General features: G+C 37.6%; 1 protein-coding gene across 2 annotated transcripts in view; it reads right to left on the bottom strand.

Annotated features, from left to right (window-relative positions):
* The window catches only part of ATP10B (ATPase phospholipid transporting 10B (putative)), a 207300-nt gene that overhangs the window by 148041 nt on the left and 37890 nt on the right, over positions 1-21369 (bottom strand). The window contains exon 1 of one of the 2 annotated variants that reach the window (XM_061456583.1): positions 1005-1387. The exons of the other annotated variant lie outside the window; for it this stretch is intronic. The gene's annotated coding sequence lies outside the window, so the exon portion shown is untranslated. Of the gene's footprint in view, positions 1-1004; positions 1388-21369 lie in introns of those variants that run through there. 2 annotated transcript variants of the gene reach the window in all.

Below are 21369 nucleotides of genomic sequence, written 5' to 3'. Positions count from 1 at the left end.
ATATTTATATTTATTACATAAAATATATTAAATTTATATAAAAATCAGTGCCAGATTTACCTCAGTATGTTCCACTTCAAAAGATTCAATCAAGATTTAAAAAACTGACTTGACTTTAGGTTTGGGACCGTTACCATATTATGCTGTCACCAGCATGTTTTTTTCCCTTTGTTGTTTATTATTTCTTCCCTATTTAAAGGTGCTTTCAAAGGAATTAAGAGAATTATCCTGCAAAATAAGCCACCATAGGAAAGTCTGGCTTGACTTCTGAAATGATATGGAATATCAGTATTTCTCCCTGAAATTCCTTTTCATATTTACACCTACTTTTAGCAGTTACAGACATGATCTCTCCCTTCTGACAACAATTCACCTAGGAACAGCACAGGTGTTAAACCAGTTTATAAACTACTTTTGTGAACTGTCAAATCCAGATACTGTTGGCTGGGTCATATTCTCAGATGATAATTTCCTTGAATGAAGGACACCATCATTTACTTTGATCTGTAAAAATCTTCAGTTTTAAATAATATGTAAGAATTACTTTCAAAATTTTAACAAAAGCATCATTTCCCTTTTCTAAACAAATCTATTTAGACTAGTTCCAACAAAACATTTCTATTAATAACAAGATGGAATATCTCTCCCCATAGAAAGGGGCATCCTGCTGTGACACTATCTTGTTTGCTTTTCATCACTGGGAATATTGATCTCAATGCAGTTCCTGCTGGGATAAAGATTTATAGTTTCTCAGATTTTGGAAACACTTAATTAAGCAGCTGCACTAACTGAGTTTCAGTAAAAGAAAACCCAGAACATTTTGCAAAATGCAAAATAAAGCTCCATACTCAATTCCTGCTTCTAACTCGAGGAAATAGAGCAGCCTGAACAGAAAAGAAGCCCTTTCCTAGATCCAGGTATTCCAGAGTTCTATCCCCCTGGCATTTTAATAGCTAAATACTAGGACAAACAGAGACAATACTGGGACAAAAGAAGTTTCTTACCTCCTTGGAACATACACGTGGAAAGAAATTTTCCTGTTTCAAGGGGAAACTTTGATCCACACTTGGCAAGGTCAGGTGAGCCAGATTCAAAGACACAAGTTATTCCTGCCTTACTGAATTTATTAGAATGTGGAATGAGAGTGGGACTAGAGAGGGCTTCCTTAAGTGCTCAGAGGTAGGAGAGAGAGATCTTCTACTCCCTTGAGAGGCTCAAAAGTAACTGTTGGGCTGAGTATGAAGCTCAGGATACTATGCAAATGTTCCCCTTGTTTATGAAGTAGTGTATGGTCTAGGAGGGAAGGAGGAGGGAGATGGGAAGTTGATATGTTTAACCTCTTTTCTTGCTTTGCTTGATAGTTAATAGATCAAAGCTGCTAGGTGGAACGAAGTCCTTGTTTGTGACTGTAACCAAGGCATCTCCTGTAATTCCCTGTGCCTTCATAGACAGGCTCAAAGGATTCTCTTTACTGTTTCTTGCCTCTGGGTTCTTGGCCCAGAGTAATGACATGAAGAGGGAGGTGATGACCTCAGTAGCTACTTAAAGCCCCACCAAAAAGACTGGCTGTGCTCTCCCAGATGTCAGAATGTCAGAGAAGGATCGGTTAACGTGTGGGCTTCAGCAGGAATGTTGTGCTAAAGGGTTGGTTGGTTGGCTGGGTTGGTTTTTTTATGCTGTTACACTGAAGTTTTCATTCCAAAGCTTGTGGGAGGAAACAAATACCTTGGTGACTGCTAGCCCCCTCACATTAACTTGTTACTGTTTTCTCAGAGCCTAGAGGAATGTAGCTGTTAACAATAACACCCACTTAATGCTATAATACCCAAACAAGCTCCTGCTCTCTGATATTATCTACAGAGAACTATCTTAACAATATTGTAATTAAAAGAAAAAAGAAAAAAAGCTTTCCCTCAGAAATTCTGTTTTGACATCCCTAAAGATAACAACACATAAAGCAGATACGCTTTAATGTTGTGATAAGCTGAAAAAACACCTATTATTTGTTTTGTTTGCTTGTTTTTCCTAAATAAGAAAGCAGAGTTACAGCAGATAAACAGTACAGAGAAGAAAAGGGGGGGGGGGGAGAAAACCAGAATAGAACCATAGAATCCTAGAATGGTTTGGGTTGAAAAGGACCTTAAGATCATCTAGTTCCAACCCCTCTGCCATGGGCAGGGAAGAATTTGCCCCTGCCCCAAAATACTGGAGGCTTTGTATTCTATTACAAGGTTGCTTCAGGAAAAGGGAAAAGAAAGAACTCTGGAGGAGATTTGGCTCCGGAAAACGGAGAAAATCTAAGACATGTAGGAAGAATGGCAGCTTTTCAAAAACTGACAGCCTATCCTAAAGCCTCCTGTCATATAAACACCTTCTAATTAGTGGGTTTCTATAAAACTACTTAAATTTGCACCATTTTAGTTTGGTGGCTTGTAAAGTTACCCTTACTGGATACTAGTCAGCTTGATTTTCAAAAGGCAGAAACAATTATTTTCTTTTATTAATCAAACACGTATTTGTAACTGTGATGTCCATTAAAGGTCAATAAATGTGTTCACATAAGCTTTGACTGAGCTCTGAAAAGTCCTGTATGCATGACTTACATGTGAATAGGGCTGCCTGCTTGGATCAGTCAATGCCATTAATCAGATGTGCATGCTGGATGCTGTGCTGTTTGTACTGTGTACAAGGAAGGAAATCCTTTGCAGCAGAGACAGAATATTGCATAGTTTTAGTTTCCATAGCTTTTTGTCAGAAGTAATTTGCTGACTATTAACACCTTTAACACAGAGTATGGTTATCACAACCATTGGTCTATAACAGCCAGGCAGTTTGAGAATCAACGGAACACAAGCAGAGAACTGGAGAGCAGAACTCTCTATCTGGGTGGTTTTTTGGACATATTTTCACAGTACCATGGCAAATAGGACCGTTCAGAATCATACCAGAACTGCAGCTGTTTGCATATGCTTCAGGATGGATGCTTTTAATGGGCATTAAATTATCTACAAATACAGAAGCATGGCCAAACCTGTAGAACAAATATACAATTACATTTCTATTGCATTTCATTTGTTCTGCCAGAATCAGGCTGTTGGACCATTTAATGAACCTGGCAAAATAAGGACAAAAAAATTACTGAGGCTATTAGTTTTGAAGAAATGCTATATGATATCTTTTTGAAAGCTATGGCATATGAGAAAGATTTAAAGATAATTACTCATAACTGCTGCCATTTACCACAGCCTTAATTAATGTGCTTGATTTACTAGCTCAAGTAGTATTCAGGACACAAAACCCAACAAATCTGAGAAGCAAAGAATAACATTTCCAGGATGTTAAAATAGCATTTCCTATAGAGTTAAAAAAATGACAGTTCTTTGCTGTTCCCTACCAGCTTCTGCTTTACAACTTCAGTTATCTACAAACAGTAATTGATAAAGTTTCATAGCAATTCTGCCAAGAAAGAAAACTGCCTATTCGATTATATAGGAAAACACAGTGATCTTTGCCCCAGAATAAAACAGCAAACCCATGATTTTTAAAGAAGAAATTGTGAATGAAAGTCCAAATATGCTGTGACAGAGGAAACTTTACAATTAGAACTTTCACTAGGATATAATGAGTAACTAGAAAAAAATCCCAACAAACCAAACATTTAGAAAAAGGGGATTTGGTTGAGTTTCCATTGGGGGTTGATTTTCTCCCTTCTTTTTCATTTTTATGCTCTAATCTTCTTCGAGCATAATTAGAAAGTACCTTATCTTCGATTGCCACTTAAAGAAGGTGCTTTAAGGTGAACAATGACTACAAATTTGAAGTTTATCAATTCTGCTAGACCCTACCAGATATACTTTGGAAGCCTGTTATGCAAATATTGATCTATTAAGCTGCAATTCCACCACAGCTCCCTAGTGGGATGCCACAGTGCATTCATTATAAGCAATATAGGGAAGAATGTCAATCAGGAATGTTTGTGATCTGAAAACAACACACATACAATACAGCCTCGCAGCATTTATACAATGCCCAAAATGTATGTTGTAAGTTTTGAGGAAGAGAGGGTATTTCTGTAGCTTTTTTTCAAATTAGGAACCTACCACAGTTAATAAATGAATCAGCTTGAGTAGTACCCTATTTGTATATTCATCTTTAATCTGTGCATTTATGTGATCAGCAGTGAGTGAGATAAAACAGTGAAACTATAGCTAGCTATCTACAGGCAATCAAACCAGTGTTGGACATTACACTGCTGCAGGACTTCAGCATATGCTTAAGTGCTTTTCTGGAACAGGGCCTAAGTATGAAGAAATCTTTGTTAACCCTCTGACCTGTCTCAGCTGAAAGTCATCAGGCTGACTTCAGAGCATTTACTTTGTATTCTGGAATGAGCTAAAGATTGAAGCATCTGATGATAATTTTAGTCCTACTTCTGATTTTCCCCTGCTAATCCTGTTTAAAAGAAGTTAAATTGCATCAAAGAAACCATGATTTTTTCTTAGGCTACAAGAAACAAGGTGGCTTTATGGCACCATTCCAGTTCCAATGCAAATAGCAGAGAAAGGTGTGAGAGCTCTTAACCCAACAAATGTAGGAAAACATCCATCCACATATGATCACTCTCAGAACAACTGTTTTCTATAACATGAGCTATGCTTTATGTAAATGGATGTTTAGGAGCAAAAGTACAAAGCAATACTTATTGCAAGATCTGATGTATCATTTCTGACATAAGGGAAAGAATGTTTTCTTCTTGTCTTCCTCTCTCTCAACACTTTTTTCCTTTCTCCTTATGGATTAGGGAAGAATATCATAAAAATTCTCGTTTTAACCAATGTATCTGAAACTAAATCCATGGTGCCACTTGTTTAATTAAATCATATCTCACAAAGGCTTCTAGATGCAAGAGAAAAATAATAAGTCACATGGATTTAATTTTATGCAAGATCTTCATTGAGCTGCAGATATATGCAATCTGGTTTAAATCAGTGAAGGAGGGGAGCTTGAGCAACCCATAAGGCTCCACTCTTACACTTTGATGAATACCCCATAGATTAGTCTGATATCCAAGAAAAGACTATCAAAATTTTATTGCTTTTATTATTTAGAAATATTCCATGACACAATGTAATGCAATATCATTTCAGAAGAACAGCTAATGCGCTGGGAAGCAGAGCAGTTATATCACAACCATCTTACCAAGTACTTACATAAGCAAGAACTACAAGACCGGTTCTGTAAGCCTTTAAGTCAATGAGCCTGTATTTCCTTCTGAGATATTTGCTCTGGCAGAAGGTACAGCAAAAGACCATCACAGTTCATGTACTGGGCACATTTACCCTGCAGTTAGAACTAGATGTTGGCTCTGTATTGCTAAATAACATCTTTTAAAGAAGGAAGCAAACTATGTACAATGGGGAAAAAGATTTCTTAGAAAATTTCCTGCCAGGTTACAAGAAAATAATTCCAACTAATAATCAACTTTTACATTTTTTGGTCATAAAATTCCCTAACACTTCCATTAACTCTGTTGGTTTTATCAGGTTGGTTTCTTTTTGTTTCTTTTTTTTCCCCCAAGGGCTATCTGAACAACAGGTATGCATTATAACTATTGGTGCAGTGCCATTTTTAAGGTCTTATATCCGTAACCACTGGAGAGAATGGAAAAATTCCTATGTATGTTACTGGTATTGGGTCAGACAAAGACTTCTGTGCCGGCTAATCCAGTGGCATTGACGTAAAGAATTTTTTTTAAGTTATTATGTGCCTCAGTTTGTCAAACGGGCATAGTCACAGTTAGTGTAGCTGGCAATGTACCCCAGAATGGTTTTGTCTGGACTGTACTCTTTTCTACTTCTGAATGGCCTAGGAGGAAATTCAGCTGCTCAAATACATTTTCTGTAAAGGTTCTATAATTATTTGAAGAAATTGAAAGGCCAAGGCCTTGTGACATGTATACAATATTTACTACCTGAGTTTCTATGATCTCAGAGAGGCTAAATTTTGAAATCTTGCCATTTCCCTTAATTTAATAGGTAGAAATGTATTCTCAGTGAAAACACAGAGATAAGAGTATACTTTCTATGACATTTTGTCTATGCGTGTGTGTTGCAGGAAGGGAATATTCCTTATTGGTTTGAATACTTATGAAAACATGAAGGGGGTAAGTGACGGTCAAGTGATGTCACTTCAAAAAAAAAAAATCAAGCTAATATTAATAAAAAGTATTTTACAGTATTTATGCTGCACTTGAATGCACTGGAGGCAGTTAGAAATGTAACCTAAAGTGCTCCAAAGTAGTTATTAAATAAAACATATGAAGATGTGAAGCACTCCTGCCTTTGTTTAACAAATAAAGATTAACTCCCAAAAGATCTGTATGTACTCAACTACTAAGAAACTCATCCCAAGCATCTCTTAGGTCAGGACTCGGTGTCCTCCTCCACATCAGGTCGTATAACACAGTTCACCTGCAGTGCAGTACCTTTCTCAGGATGAGCACAATCAAAGGCTTTCACTGCAAAATACCCTTTGTGGGGCCCTGGTCTATACGGATATGGCACAGATTTTGAGCAGGATAATTTATTCTGCATTGAACTCCCCAGTGCCTTAGCTAGACTGTTGCTAATAGCTGAGCTTCTACTCCATGAGACACTGGAATCTGCAATATAGAACTATTCAGTGCAGTACAAATCTTTTTTCCTCCACTTCTCTGTAATGAGGAGATAATACTCATTATTCTGTGCACATAAAACTTGGGATTCATTCATCCGTGTGCTGCTTGTGGTTCTGGCTGTATCAGAAACTCTACTCTAATGGAACAACTCATATTATGCCAAAGGAATTTCTACATGCCTGTTCCTCTCACAGACCTTATGTACCATAGGGTCAGTTAACCAGCTGACCTGTTCTTGTGGTGTTGAGCTGGAAACAGCTTTTATGGTAAAAGTGCACAAATATTCCCAGGGAGAAGTTTGAGAATATTGCTCAGTCTTCTCATAAAAACACAGAACCAAGTTTACCTGCTTATTCCTTTATGTAGGGAACTAGTATTATTTAAGAAGCCATAGAAATAAACCCATGTTTAGCCTCTCATGCAAGAGGCTAAAGCTTTGCAGCATAAAGCAAATTCTCAGTTCTGAAGCTTCTAGACAATACAATTAATTAAATGACTTGAAGCAGTACTACACCTTGCTGATATCTGTTTATTCTGATTTAACCACTTCTCGAATTCATATAGATTAAACTAATTTAGAGAACAAATCTAATTCTTTTAAACCCAACTAATCCAGAGAGGTCATAATAAATGACTACCATAATAAATGTTATCATAATAAATGATAGAAAGTCATGAGTAAGGTAACCTACCCGATTCATAAAGGCTTAAAGATAAATTCTGTGCCATTTGATTTTCCAGTTCATCTTTAAGGTAATTTTTCCTGAATTACTTCACATATCAGAAACTAAATATATACTTGTAGGCAGTGTGAGAGAACCTTGGTGTTTTCTGGAGTAGAGACAATCCATTTCTACTATGCAGCTTGTGCAATAACAGTTAATTTGTAAAGATCATGGCCTTCAAGAGCAGAGGCTACAGACACCATGAAAATGGAAAGTGGAGTCTTTGATAGTTTGGGGCCTTATCTGTTAAAAATGGAGTCTAATGCCAATGAAATGGGACCTATCAATTTAAACTAGGGAGAATCTGAAATCTTGGACTTCTGGATCATGGGTGTTCAAATGTAACAACTTTACATCCAGCTTGTTTCTGGTAATTAAACACTTGATATAAAGAATACATTAATAGCAAGTGTATTTGTGTGCCCCTTTTGGCAACAAACTTGCCAGGCCAAAATGTATTCCCCCTTCCTCTCTCAAAAATGGATTATTAATGTGATGTTTATAATCAAATGGAGAAAGGTAAGCTCCTTTTGGACTCCATGCACAGTTTTGTTCTCAGTACCCACATATGCATTGGAAATTTAACAGCACTGTCACTCAGCACTCTTACAAGTAGTGACAAATAACATCTGCAATGGAAATGGCAGGGAAAATTAGACAGAATGTAATTACTTGCATTGGAGTCTGGCCAAGAAATTCAAATTAGCAACAGGACGAGGAGAAAAAAATCTTGTAACAAAATCTGAAGCCAAGTAACACCTGGAATGCTCTTTTTGCTAGGCAGATGCAATATCAATAGCTGGAGGATAGTAACAGCAGCCAGAAAGTTAAACAAGACTGATTCTAACACCAGCTGGATGCCACTTGTAAGGATACACTCAGCATATATGCCTGAAGGATGTTGCAAACCACCCAGAGGTGTTCTTCAAGTGTGAAGGAGAGGAGAGCTTCTGGACAAAATTATTAGACCACATTGGAACGTGGCCAGTGACCACTGCTTCAGGAAGTGTGGGAAAAGAAGAGGTTGGCAAAAATTGTTACCAAGTGTGCGATAATTTGAGTAAGTTTTTCTTGAAGTATGAGGTTTCATGACACTTTCCATAAGAGACAAAATAGCCACAGAAACTGCTTCTGGCTTCATCCACTGTAACTTACTGAAGTAATAGTTATTTTCTGAAGATGTAGCCTGTAGATTAGGTCAGCTAACCAAAGCCTAAGAAAACAGGTGCAAAAACTAAACACTTCATACGAGGACCTCATAACATGAAGAAAACACCTGTACTTATGTTACATAAGGAGATGGGAAGCTTGATGGTATAACAGTCTGTAATCATGTTAAAATTAAACATAATTTTATTCTAGATTCAGGCTACTATCTCTCCTTTTTCTACCTCTCCTTCATTGCAAAACAACAAGAACGACCACCAAACAAAAGATGTTTCTGTTATTGCAAAACGGTAAGGATAGTTAGTGAATAAAGGCATGACACTGAAGGATGGAAACAGAAACTGTTGTCCATCCCTGCTTCAGATGCTATCCGGTTATAGGATAGCTTTAAGATGCATATTAGATTTTACTGAATTTTCCAAGGCGGCTCTTCCGCTGCCTGAAGCTCCTTTCTGTAGAATGAAGATAATGAGGCTTGTTTGCCTCCTAGAGAATGCAAAAGATAAAAATAACTGGTGTCAGTAACCGATGTGTACAAAATGTTATGTTTTCCTTAGATAACTGTTGTATGAATCCAGAAAACAAGGGTGGAAAAATAAAAACTAAACCTGGGGTTGGATATTCTAGGAGAAAAAAAAAGTGTAAGGCTCCTAATTGCTACTGATTTCTGACTTAATTTTTTTATCTTAGACTTCTGCAATTAAAAAAAAAAAAAGCAACACACAATAAAAAAATACAATAAAATGAGAGATTTTAATAATATTACCCAGCAGATTCCATCACGATTCATCATTACGGCTAAGGAAATGCTCACTCTGTGATGTAGCATGGAGCTCTATGATCTGCCTCTGAATGTACCAGCACATCATTTTGTTGGAGTTATTAGCACTGGTTAAATACGAGATTGTTTAATAATAAAGGCAGAAGGGCTGGTGGTAGCTTAGAGTCCCCAAGTAATGAGCGGTATTTCACAGGGATGGATGCTGCCGAAGGAGAGGAGAGGTCCCAAAAATCTGAATCTGGCATCTTTGGCAGAGTGCTGGACATCTCTGCAATACCACAGGAAAGTGGACAGAGAAAAGGAAAATGTTTTTAGGCTGCTAGAAAAGAAAACAACAACTGCTGAACTAAGGATTGCTCAAGACAAGAACCACAATTATAAATTTAAAAAAAAACCCCTCATTTCAAATAATTTCTGTGATTTTTTTTTGGATTGAAAGACCTTGTATATACAATGCATACGCACTCAGGTGTGTATATGTTACATAAGCTTAATTGCTTGTTTTCTGGTTTCCTGCATTCAACTTACAAACAATTTTGAAGAATAACTTTTTATTTCTCTAATCTGTAAGCAAGCAGCTATGGGTCATGGTCTACCAGTTCTCAGAGAAGCAAGGAAAACGCAGTAAAGCTTTGAAGGGGCTTTGAATATCTGAGAAATCTTTGGCAGTTATTGAAGTTCACAGTATTCCTAAGTTATGGGAGCCTACAGCAGTGGAGAAGATGAGAAGAACTGAAACAGGAGCAAAGACTAATGCTGCTCAGACATTGCAGACAGTGTGGAACACTACACCACAAATGTATGTAAGGAACAGCTTCAGGAGCATCTTTCTGATTTACAGCCATCAGGACAAGAATAATTTTATTGTGCCATCCTGATGAGACAGTCTGAGTATACCTCAAAGTAGTACCCAACATATTTCCTTACAAGGTAACTGAAGGGTACAGATAACACAGCAAATTGGCTTCAAATCTTTCTAGTCCATATGTTTCTAATGCCTGGTCTTATACAAAGTTGTTGCTATTCAAGAACCAATTGAACCCTTTATATTCCTGATCAAGGGCCAATAGGTGCAGCCAGGTTCCCGGTGCAAATGGACTATAGTGGGCAAGCGTGCCATGAGGTCCAGCAAGGCAGACAGTCTCCACAAACAGGAAAGCAATAGCTGCCTGCCAGCTACCTAATTGTGGAGTTGGTGTCTGCTGGGAAGCCAGCTGCCTTCCCAGCCTTCCAGATGGAAATGAGAATGTAAAAGAAAGTAGACAATGAAGGCTACATGGAAATCAAATTAAATAAACACTATTTCAAGTACAATTGTGATCTGTTTTGACTGGCCCTCTTTTATGAAAAGCACTTCAGAGATTTTCTTTTCTGCATGTGGTAAAAACATTGCCTATAGAAGAAGGTAATGAAGCAAAACTACCAGAAAGCCTCTATTACATTCAGAGCAGCTGTCTTGAGCCTCCAAGTATGCAACCACATTTAGCATCTATGAGTGAAAAGTTTAAAGGTTCCTTCTTGATTATTGCTGTTTGGACTTTAACATGAATCTTGTCTAAATCCTCTCAGTCTGCAAGCTGAAACAACTGCTTCTATTTCCTTCCCTTACTGTTTCCATTCAGGTCAGTAATACCAAGACTTCCTCCTAGTTCAAATCAATAAGAGCAAGAGATAGCAGCCTTTCTGGAGTTCCAGAAGAAGAGGGTAGGTAATTTCTGGCTCACACAACACTCTGATGATGCCTGAGATAAGATGAACACCTAACTGAACAAGCTTTTGTAAACAGAGTATTTAGCAGAGTATCAAGGGTAGAGTGTCAGATGACTCACTGATGTCAATGCTAAGACATTTATTTCAGTGCAGCATATTTATTCACAATTACATAATAAACCATTTTCAGCAATGTCAAATAAATGTAAAATTAACACATGTCCCCCTGTTGCTAGTACGCATTATGACCATTCAGCCACAGCTGAACACGCCTGCAGAAATCTGATAAGGTCATTGCTGGATTACAAATCACTGCAACTTCAGTACTAGCAAGTCCACCCAAAACATTACACAATCCCTCCCAAACTCTGTGTTTGACAACTGTTATCAGAAGAGTTTAGAAGGAAAAATACATGCTTCTCTAAGTGAAATCAGTGCCTAAATAGGATAAGAGATAGTCCAGATTATACCAAACAGTATTTTGGATTTATATAAAAAGACACAAGTTTTATTACACAGAACAAAAGGGAGCAACAGATGCAATCTAAACAAATCAGAATATGAACAGCTACGAATGGGAGGAATTTTCTCCCATCTATTTCTTGAGCTACAAATATTTTGCAGAGATATAAAATCAGTTTTTAGGACTTACAGATATTTCCCTCCACACCAGCCCTACCAGTTTTTATTGCCAGTGAGGGTATCCGAATGTATGTTCTATAATCATGCCAGTATTCATACAAAATAGTCAACAGAGTTCAAGCAGAACAATAGTCAAGCAATGTGTATTTTATGGAAAGAAAATAATGTTAACATAGCGACTTCTTAAGTAGTTAAGTGCTCAAGATTAGAGCAGAACAGTGTATTTTCTGGAATTTATAACCTTACAAAGTACAACATTGAAACAGTGAAGTGAAAGAGTTAAGAACAGATCAGTTCCAGAAAAAAATATTTTGAAAGTATCAATGACATAACGAAAAAACCCTGAGAAGATCAAGTTGATAACATTTGTCCAGCTTGATCCATCAGCAGTTTAGGAATCTCCTGTACTGATTATCTATTCCTTCTGCACTGAACTCCTTAACGGTTATTTAGGGAGGATGGTGGAATACTGGAGTTTTCTCTGATGTATCTTTTAGAATAGCAAAAGGATATTAGGGCAGTAATATTGATAAATATGGAGTGCTACAGTTTTATACTCCTACTTAACCCTTAAGGAAGTATTTTCATAAAATCCTAGTTAGATAACATTTGCCTTCCAAAACACAACGTGGAAATAGAATCAAAAACCATTCTAAAGGTATTTGAGTCCCTCATACTACTGCCCATGGATTTTCTTACTGTCATGAACAAGTACATAAAGTACGATTTGTCATTAGTGCAATGGTAGATACTGCTTTTACATTTTCTGGTGATGCAAAAATTTACCAGCTGAGGGAAACTGAAAAGAACTTTGCAGAATCATGCATTAAATCTTGGTTTCTTTTGTAACATACATGGTTGCAGGAATAAGCCCAGATTCCTCAAATTATGCCATAGCTAGATCAAAATGAACAAACTAAGTCTAAAAAATAAGTTTTCCTGCTACTTTGCTATTCCTGACTTGCATGTCCTTTCCACTGACAGATTTCTGTCAGTAAAATGAGCTTTGATCCAGGTTCACAACTGATGGAAACTAATTTGAAAGGGGTTCATAGTCAGTATGAATTAGTGGAGCCCAGCTGCCCTTATTTTAATTTGATAGCTTCTACCACTACAGATTTGCATTCAGAAATTAAACTCTTCAAGCCCAATTCCAAATACTTTTATATCCTTTCCAATGACAGAGACCATGAGTGCATGTTCTTTGACCTTTCAAATTTAATTATTAGTCAGAAAAATACTCAAACAAATCAGTCCCTCTTGCTATCTTCTCTCTTTCCTACAACTGCTTTACTTTTCCCCTATTTTGTGTTTCAAAATTAATTTTACTCTGTTATTACAATGGCATTTAAACAGCTGATTTTAACATTAGATTAACTTGTAATAAAAACAAAACTAAGTTTTCCTTTTGATCGTCTTGCAGGTAGCTAAATCCCCTAAAGTATCAGGCATGCAGCTGTAAGCTTATCCGTTGCTCTTAAGCAGAGATCCAACCTTACAAGTTTGTACAAACATTATCACAAAGCCAAGCACATAAGTAAAGCAAGCCAACAAGTGTCGGACAGAGGACTCTCTAAAGAAGTACAAAATTTCCTTAGAGTAGCAATAGACTAAAAGAAAGGGAATAGCTATATTTTTAAGGATGCTCACTCAAGGTATTCTTGTGGTTAAATTGATTGGTAGGATGACAAATCTCTTCCACAGCCAAAGCTGTGTCATTCATGAGTAGATTCCAAGCCCAAATCCCCTGAGATTCTTTGAGCTTAAAATTTCCACAAATGTCTCCCGAAACGTGTTTAGAGCTATCAGTCTATGCTGCAAGAATCAGCCGCCTCACTTGCAAACACACATGCAGTTGGCAGCTGTCCCTGGACAACATCAGAGGTTTAAGTTTGCTTTTCCTTCTTATCCTCTCTGTGGTTACTCAGAACAATTTGTATTTCCTTTTAGCCTTGTGGGAGTTCCTTTACTTCTACCCCATCAAACTGGTATTCACCAGGAAACCGTTTTTTTTGGCATCTAACACCTACACAGCATCCTTTCCTTCTGTTTTTATCATATCTATGACCTTAGAATGTCTCCTGTAGTTTTCCCACCTGACGCTGATATAGCTGTATGCCAGATATCTCCAGGTATAGCAGATGGCAGAGGAGCTGTCTGTGTTTTCAGTTCAGAGTCAATCTTTTCAACAGGTTATGACTGTTATGCCACTATCCTTCTTCATGCTTTTTTCTGCTCCTAGAAAAAATAAAGAAAACAAAACAACCTAACCCAAACAAAACCCAACCAACCATCACCCTACACTCTGCGGTAAGCATGGGCAATTGGACCAAGGAAGATGCTTGGGATGGTGCAGGGTTAAATAACAGTTTTGAGCAGTGGGTATATGTGAAGCAGTTAGTACTGCGCTAGGGAAAATCTATTTCTTTAAACATCTTTTCAAAAGTATAAAAATGTCTGTTCATCATAATTTCTGGCCTTAAAAACCTGCTGTCATTTCAGAGTATGGGAGAAAAGGGAGAGGCAGAAATCCAACTTCTATTTAGCATCTCTACTGCTTTTTAATGATCTCTTCAGTATCTTAAACGATCATTTAATATCTTCTGTCATCATTTTTCAGACCCACACAATCCTAAGCGTTACTGTCTGTTTTCACGGCTCTTGGCTTTCTAGCATTGCAAGGCATCAGCAAGCTTCTACTGTCTAAACTGGCTAGGATAATAGTTATATCCATCACTGTAGATTCAGTGACAATTCACGGTGCTGATCCTAAACATCCACAATGCTGTTCATTACTTACAAGTCTATGAAGTCTGTTTTTCCTCTGCTTAGTGTGAATGTGCCCCATTCCATCTACTTTCAAGCCATTATGTCATACTTGGAACACCAAACGCTGCACACTCCAGCTCAGTCACATCAACGCCTGTGAAAAGCCACTACTTCTCATTTTGGCTCTTCATTACAATCATCAATTTTTTTTTTTTAATTAAAAAAAAAGAGTTTTAATGTCTGGTAATTTCCAATTTTCTTTGTTGGAATTGAAGAAATAAAATTTATTTTTATTTATATTTTCTGTCAAAATGTGTACCATCTCCTCAGTACACTTCCTCTCTCACTTGTTTCTCAGGCTCTCACTAGAATTTTGCCATTTTCTCCACCATTCGCTTTAAAATATTTTATATCTTCATTAAATGAATCCATTCCCCCTTTCAAATGTCTCTCTTCATTAACATCTAATTTATTGCTATTTAATTTGGCTAGAAGCACCCTGAATGTAGCTTCACATTAACCTATATCTCTTATAAATTTATTTGAAATTAAGATCTATTCACATGCCCTCTTTTTCTGCTTTTACTTCTGACATTTTATGACAAGCACTCTGGAAAGCTATCAATAGTTTGTTTTCTTACAAGAATTCCTAATGTCTACTTAGATGTTTATAAATATGTTCCTCAAATTCAGGCAAAGTAAAAACCAGCTCATTAAAACTCACACTTCCTTTCAGACTGTATATCCTCTAAAACACGGAAAGCATACACTACCATCAGAAAAGGAGGCAATACAAAGATCCTGCAAAGGTGAATTACAAAGTGAACTATGTGAATGAGTCATTAAGAGGTGACACTCATTTCAGTAGCAGTCAGAACACATAATTCTCTAAGTGCATACACATACTTGTCCTGAGCTTAGATCCCCAGTATTGATAATCTGAAGATTACGATATTAAAACACTGCTCCGAGTTTTCTTTCAGAGGCATTTTTTGTGTGCCTGACATGCAACAGTACACTACACAGTCACAGATTGCTGAGATTAAACAGAAGCATGCACTGTTCTGCTTGTTTTTCTAGTTAACCTTTCCTTTTCAAATAAGTTTTTTGTATTTGAAGTTGAGAGAAAAGAAAACACCATGCGGAGACATGCTCAAAGTTAAATACATTAGCGACCTTTCATTTACAGTGACAGCAAGACACACTTCATTAAGATAGAGAAATCTTACTGCTCAATAAACATTTTATTGTAATGGGAGTTTGTGTACTTTGTACAGTACATCTGGTTTTGAAATATGGCAATTCTGCCTTCCTCTCCCTTATAAATAAATAAAAAATAAACAAAACCCCAAAGTACCTGAAACTGATAAAATAATGTTGAAAACATTTGTTTTTCGAACAGTTCAGTGCTACTTTTTCCCCCAGAATGTTAATAAAGCAGGTGTATGTAAACATCCTCACTTGCTGAGTCTGCTGCAGACTCACAACCCAGGAGGACAGAGCAGATACACTGAGCTTTCTGCCTTGCATTGCCTCACGAGTCCAGCTTATGGGAGCAGAAACTGTTCCCTCCCCTTTCTGTGTGCAGACCAGTGCTCACACAAATATTCCTAAAACTGCAGCCACTGAATTTTTCAGTGTTTTGTTTTTAAAGTTTTAAGGAAATAAAATTAAAAAAAAATAAAATTCCTACTGCCAGTTTTTTTTTTTTTTGGTGTTCCTTCCTCACTCCCTACATCAGGGAAAAAGCAAGGAAGCATCCAAGGGCAACGGAACTGGGACTTGGAATAAATTGTATCAGTGGGAAAGGAATATTAGAAGAAAAAGTGTCCAAAGGGAGTACACAAAAAGAAATTTAGACTTGGAATCACTGGGAAATCCTGTACCATCTTCTTTTGCAAGAGAAAAATTAAAGTCAAACACTAAGCACAGCTCCTGAATACAGAGACATGGTTGAATTCCCGAGTCAGACTATGCCTCCCCAGATTTACCCACAAAAATTTATCTAAGTGGAGAAGCATCTTTCTCTTCCCTTTAAAGGCAGCAATACCGGTATATACTGAAAAGGTGGTTTTGGCCCAAACTAAATGAAAAGCTATGTACAAAACCAACCAAACAACAAAATCCAAACCAAAACCCAATCAAAGCTCAAGGCGTCTGTTGTCTTTATTAAGATAAAACAATAAAAACCAACAGTGCCACCTCTTCCTCCTCCCTTCCCTATAAATTTAGCACTTGGCTAAAGTTATTGAGCAGTTATATCCAGGAAGCCCTCTTCACAATCCCTGTCTCCCTTCCCTCCCACTTCAAGCCAGCAGAGGATTTGGGAGAAGTTTGACCTTGTGGCAGATGACAGCACTGCTAGAAGAGAAGAATGAGATGACAACTGTGTGCAGAGCCATCAATTCTTTAGCTGGAATGTTTTGCCTGTCAAGGTTTTGGATTAAAAAGCGGGAGAAGGGGTAAGGGAGAGGGTTTAAAGTGAGCCTCTGGGAAGAGATAGAGAATGGGTCAGGAAAAGCAGCAATGTAAGCAATACATATAGATTTCTGGGATCCTTTGTGAATCCTGAATGGGAAGCTTATCAAAAAGAGCATAAAGCTGGTCTGACGAGATAACACGGTGAGTGGTATAGGAATAAACCCTAATCTCTTACCAGAACCTTACACAAGGCATTTTTTCATGACATAATAGGTGTACCTTGCTTTCATAAAGTGACACATGGCACACCTCCTGATGAATGGCTGGAAGTTTAAATGGTTGGTCTCTGAGCATATGAAAAATTCTCAAGGAGGAGCAGTTTACTAAGAGCAAAATTCTTTCAGATGGTGAGATACTGACAGGCAATCCACCGTCTGTCAGAGGTAGCAATGGAGCGCTCAGGAACTTGTGAGGAAAACTTTTATCTCTTGGCATTATTCACTTTCTATCTGTGACGCTGGGGTTTTTAGTATTTTTTGACTTCTGTTTGTGCCTGGGAAACAGCAAAAGCAATAAAGCAATTTGTGCACTCCATTTGCTCAGAGTAAATAATGATTAGCATCTTTACTCCCTTGAAATAGGGCTTTTTTTGAAATCTAGATTGGTTTCCTGTTGTCTTGGGCTTTTATCTGCTTGTTTTGCCTCATATGATGGCACTTCAGCATCTTCTGCTAGCACTGAATTTGGGGCATGGAGGTCTTGTCCGAGAACCCCAATTAGGGTGAAAAAGCATGATCTGTTACATTTGAAATCTAAATTTTGTTCTGTAGAGATAGCTATGGACTAAAAAAGTGCCAGAACTATTCAGCTTGCTGTAAAATAATTGCAAAATCTTGTGGACTTTTTAAACAATGTTACAGAACCAAAAATTTCAGGGTGCACTTATGAGAATTTTGGAGTGAGGAGATAAATTACTTCAATTGAAAAGATACAATCTGAAATAAATCCAGTATCTAGGCTCTGCTAAAGGAGAAAGTGTCAAAATAGATGTTCTTATGCAAAGTTAACTAGCAAGAAAGCTTTCATGGTTCACAGTAACCTTTTTGTGAGAAATTAAAACACAGTTTTTTCTGTAAGAACCCTCTTGAGTAAGACATAACTCAGTCAAGCCTCGTTTTCTGCTCTGGGTGGTGGCATACAAGACACTGCTGAGAGAACAAATAAGCTTTGCCCTTTTGTACAGTCCACTGGCCTTGTTCCCTTGCATCCACACCTGCTGCATTAGCAGTTTTAGAGCATACATCACTGTTAGTTCCCTTTAACAAGCAATCCCTAATTCACTTAGCAGATGGGAGGCATTAAAGAGAAAACCCAGCTAGATTTTTCTCAGAAGACCTCTGTCCCAGCTTTTTGATGTTTCCAGACATGATATAATGGAAACTGTTCCCCTGACTAGTCACAGCAACAGAATCGGCTGTTTTTCAGCTGAGGTCTGAGACTTACACTGGACAGTGGAATTAGCCTTGTAATGTAATAATATTTACATGTGTCTATCAAACTTCTCTTGGGTGGGCTCTGGTAGAGAAGGAACACCTTGTATCCTCATATGTACTCCTCAAGCACCTATTACATTTACCAGCCAATGGTATTAGCACGTTCTGGTACCATTTATGGTTTATGTCAATCTATGCATCAAAAGCTAAGGAGTAAATAAGAACAGGCACACTAACATAAAATGTCCCTTTAGTGCAGCATGTTGCCTCAAACAGTAGCAGCAGTAGAACAGTGAGGCAGGACAATCATGAGATTCTTCTCTTATAACTTTTAGCTATTTTCAGCACCTTCTCTTCCCATCTCTTCACCTAGCATCCCTGATTTCTCTTGAATGTTTGTAAACCTCATAGTCCTTTCTTTTCCAGACTGAAGCACTGTATATTACTGGACTCCTCTAATACAGAAGCCTGACAAGACAAATTCCATTCAACAGTAGCCTTCAGCAGCTGTTACATGGACTAGTGTGTGAAGTAACTCAGATAATCCCATTTTGTCTGTTTGCAAATGGAAGTCAGAATCACAACTGGCCACTTGTCTATTCCTGAGCTACTGAAAGCAGCAAAATGAAACAACTTTAACCACACAGGAAAAGCTAAGGTGCTGGTTTTTTTTTTAAGCTCAGAAATTCCCTTTCTGGTGTCTTGGGAAGGAAGAAAAATGAGAGAAAGCCTTCATAAAGCTGATTTATTTAACAAAAGGGGATAACTGTTGAGATTTTTTTCTTATAGAGTGAGCATACAGTGACCTTAAAAACCTGATGACATTTTCCCTTGGACTATGGGTTTAAACTCCTTTAACAGTTCCATCTCTGTTATAAACCACTTACTCCATATGCGAAACTTCTTACAAGACCCCCTAATACTTCACAACCTTTCCCCCCCTCGTTTATTGTACAGAAATATAATCTCTACTGGGACTTTGAAAGAAAGTTAAAGACATTTATTGCTAATCCGCTGTTTTAATTATCTGCACACAAACATCACACTCTTGGATTTACCCGGTTTGAACAAGAAAATCAGATGCACACATTATTTAAGACTTTGCTTCTTTCCTCGCTTACAGTGAAAGTTCATTTTAAACTATGAAGCTGCTCTAGCCAGCTCCTCATGCTGAGAGAAAAGCATGTTTCATTCATTACTTTCTCTACAACCCTCCTAAGGAGATAATTAGGCATTTCAATTGATTGCAATTTATTAATCAGACAGTTGGCTATACCTTTTTCGAAAAAAAAAAAGCAACCAACCAACATTTTAGTTGGAGAAAAAGAGAGAGAATATCCAGCCAGATTTCCTTGAGTGCTACTCGCTCTAAATCATTTTTGTTTTCCTTTTATCCATTACATCTTGTACAGGATTTTAAATGGATCATGGAAAAATCCTATGACTTTCTCCATGCCCCTTCTCCACTTAAGTTTTTACTCATCCTTCACCTTAAGCAGCCTAGGACTAGCCTTCCACCAAGCACACCTCATCTCCACCCTACTATGCCTAGAAAGCATAATATTATCGATATACATCGCCCTATCAACCTGACCAAACAAAAACCAAACATCATCCTTTACCCTCATACCAATCCTCGTACTAACATTCCCTGCCTGCAAAGCAGGCACAGGACTAGCAATACTAGTAACCTCCACACAAACACATGGCTCCGACCACTTACAAAACCTAAACCTTCTACAATCATAAAATTTATCCTACCAACAATAATACTACTCCCAACAGCCCTCCTCTCACCCCTAAAACTACTATGAGCCAACACCACAATATACAGCCTACTAATTGCCACCCTGAACCTACAATGATTAATCCCTTCATATTACCCATACAAAAACCTCACCCAGTGAGCTGGTACCGACCAAACATCCTCCCCCCTACTAGTCCTATCCTGCTGACTCATACCACTTATAATCCCAGCAAGCCAAAACCACCTACAACACAAACCACCCACGCGAAAACAAATCTTCACAATAACCCGAATTGCAGTACAACCCCTCATCATCCTAGCCTTCTCAACCACAGAGCTCATAATATTCTACATCTCCTTCGAAGCAACCCTGATCCCAACACTAATCCTAATCACACAATGAGGAAGCCAACCAGAACACTTAAGCACTGGCAGGTACATTGTTAAGGCACATAGAACATTCATTCCACTGAAGAAAGCAGACAGCATTGCATCCCATCCATAGTTTACCACTGATTTTTCTGGCTCACTGATGTGTAGCCTTCACTGCCATTTTTATTGATTATAAATGTTTATGATTGATTAAAAAATAAAAGATAATGTCTCAAAATTCATGCCTTACCATTACTTTAGTCACCTGCAGCAAGTTTAAGTATAATGTTCCAGTTGTTGCCCAGATAAATATTTTGGTGGAATTAAGCATCATTCAGCCATACAAAATTTCCTAAGAGAAATGCACATTTGGAAACAAACACATGGAAACATTGTTTACCAATGCTTTAATTTATCACTGTGGTAGAATTGTTGAAGGGTTCCATGACATGTTTAAGGCTACTGTGGGGACACATTGCACTGACACAATATCTGTGATATTCCTGACAAAATCCCAAAATCATACGGTGATTCTGAACTCTCAAACCAGAACCAATAGAACTAAAGCATGAGCTCTTAACAGCTTGATTCTATAAAGCTCTATAGCTAATACTATAGCTAGAGAAATCGTGATCCCTCACCTTCAGAGTACTCGGACTTATTGCCCGACATTTTGTAACATGTACAAAGTTATTGCAATAAAAGCAGAGGAAATTTTCCCCAACCATTGAAAGCTAATTGCAATAATTTTCTGGAAATACACAGTGCAAGGAAATTTAAAGAGGCATTTCCAAAGCAGTGTCTTCACCGCTTCCAACACTTGAGTTTTTTTTTTCCTGTGGCTTTTTATTAGCTTTAGATCTTTT

The sequence above is a fragment of the Pezoporus flaviventris genome, unplaced genomic scaffold (assembly GCF_033815535.1).
Source record: "Pezoporus flaviventris isolate CSIRO_AGI_PZ_B2104156 unplaced genomic scaffold, CSIRO_AGI_Pfla_v1 ptg000023l, whole genome shotgun sequence".
Taxonomy (NCBI): Eukaryota; Metazoa; Chordata; class Aves; order Psittaciformes; family Psittacidae; genus Pezoporus; species Pezoporus flaviventris.
This window is presented reverse-complemented; position numbering and strand designations above follow the sequence as displayed.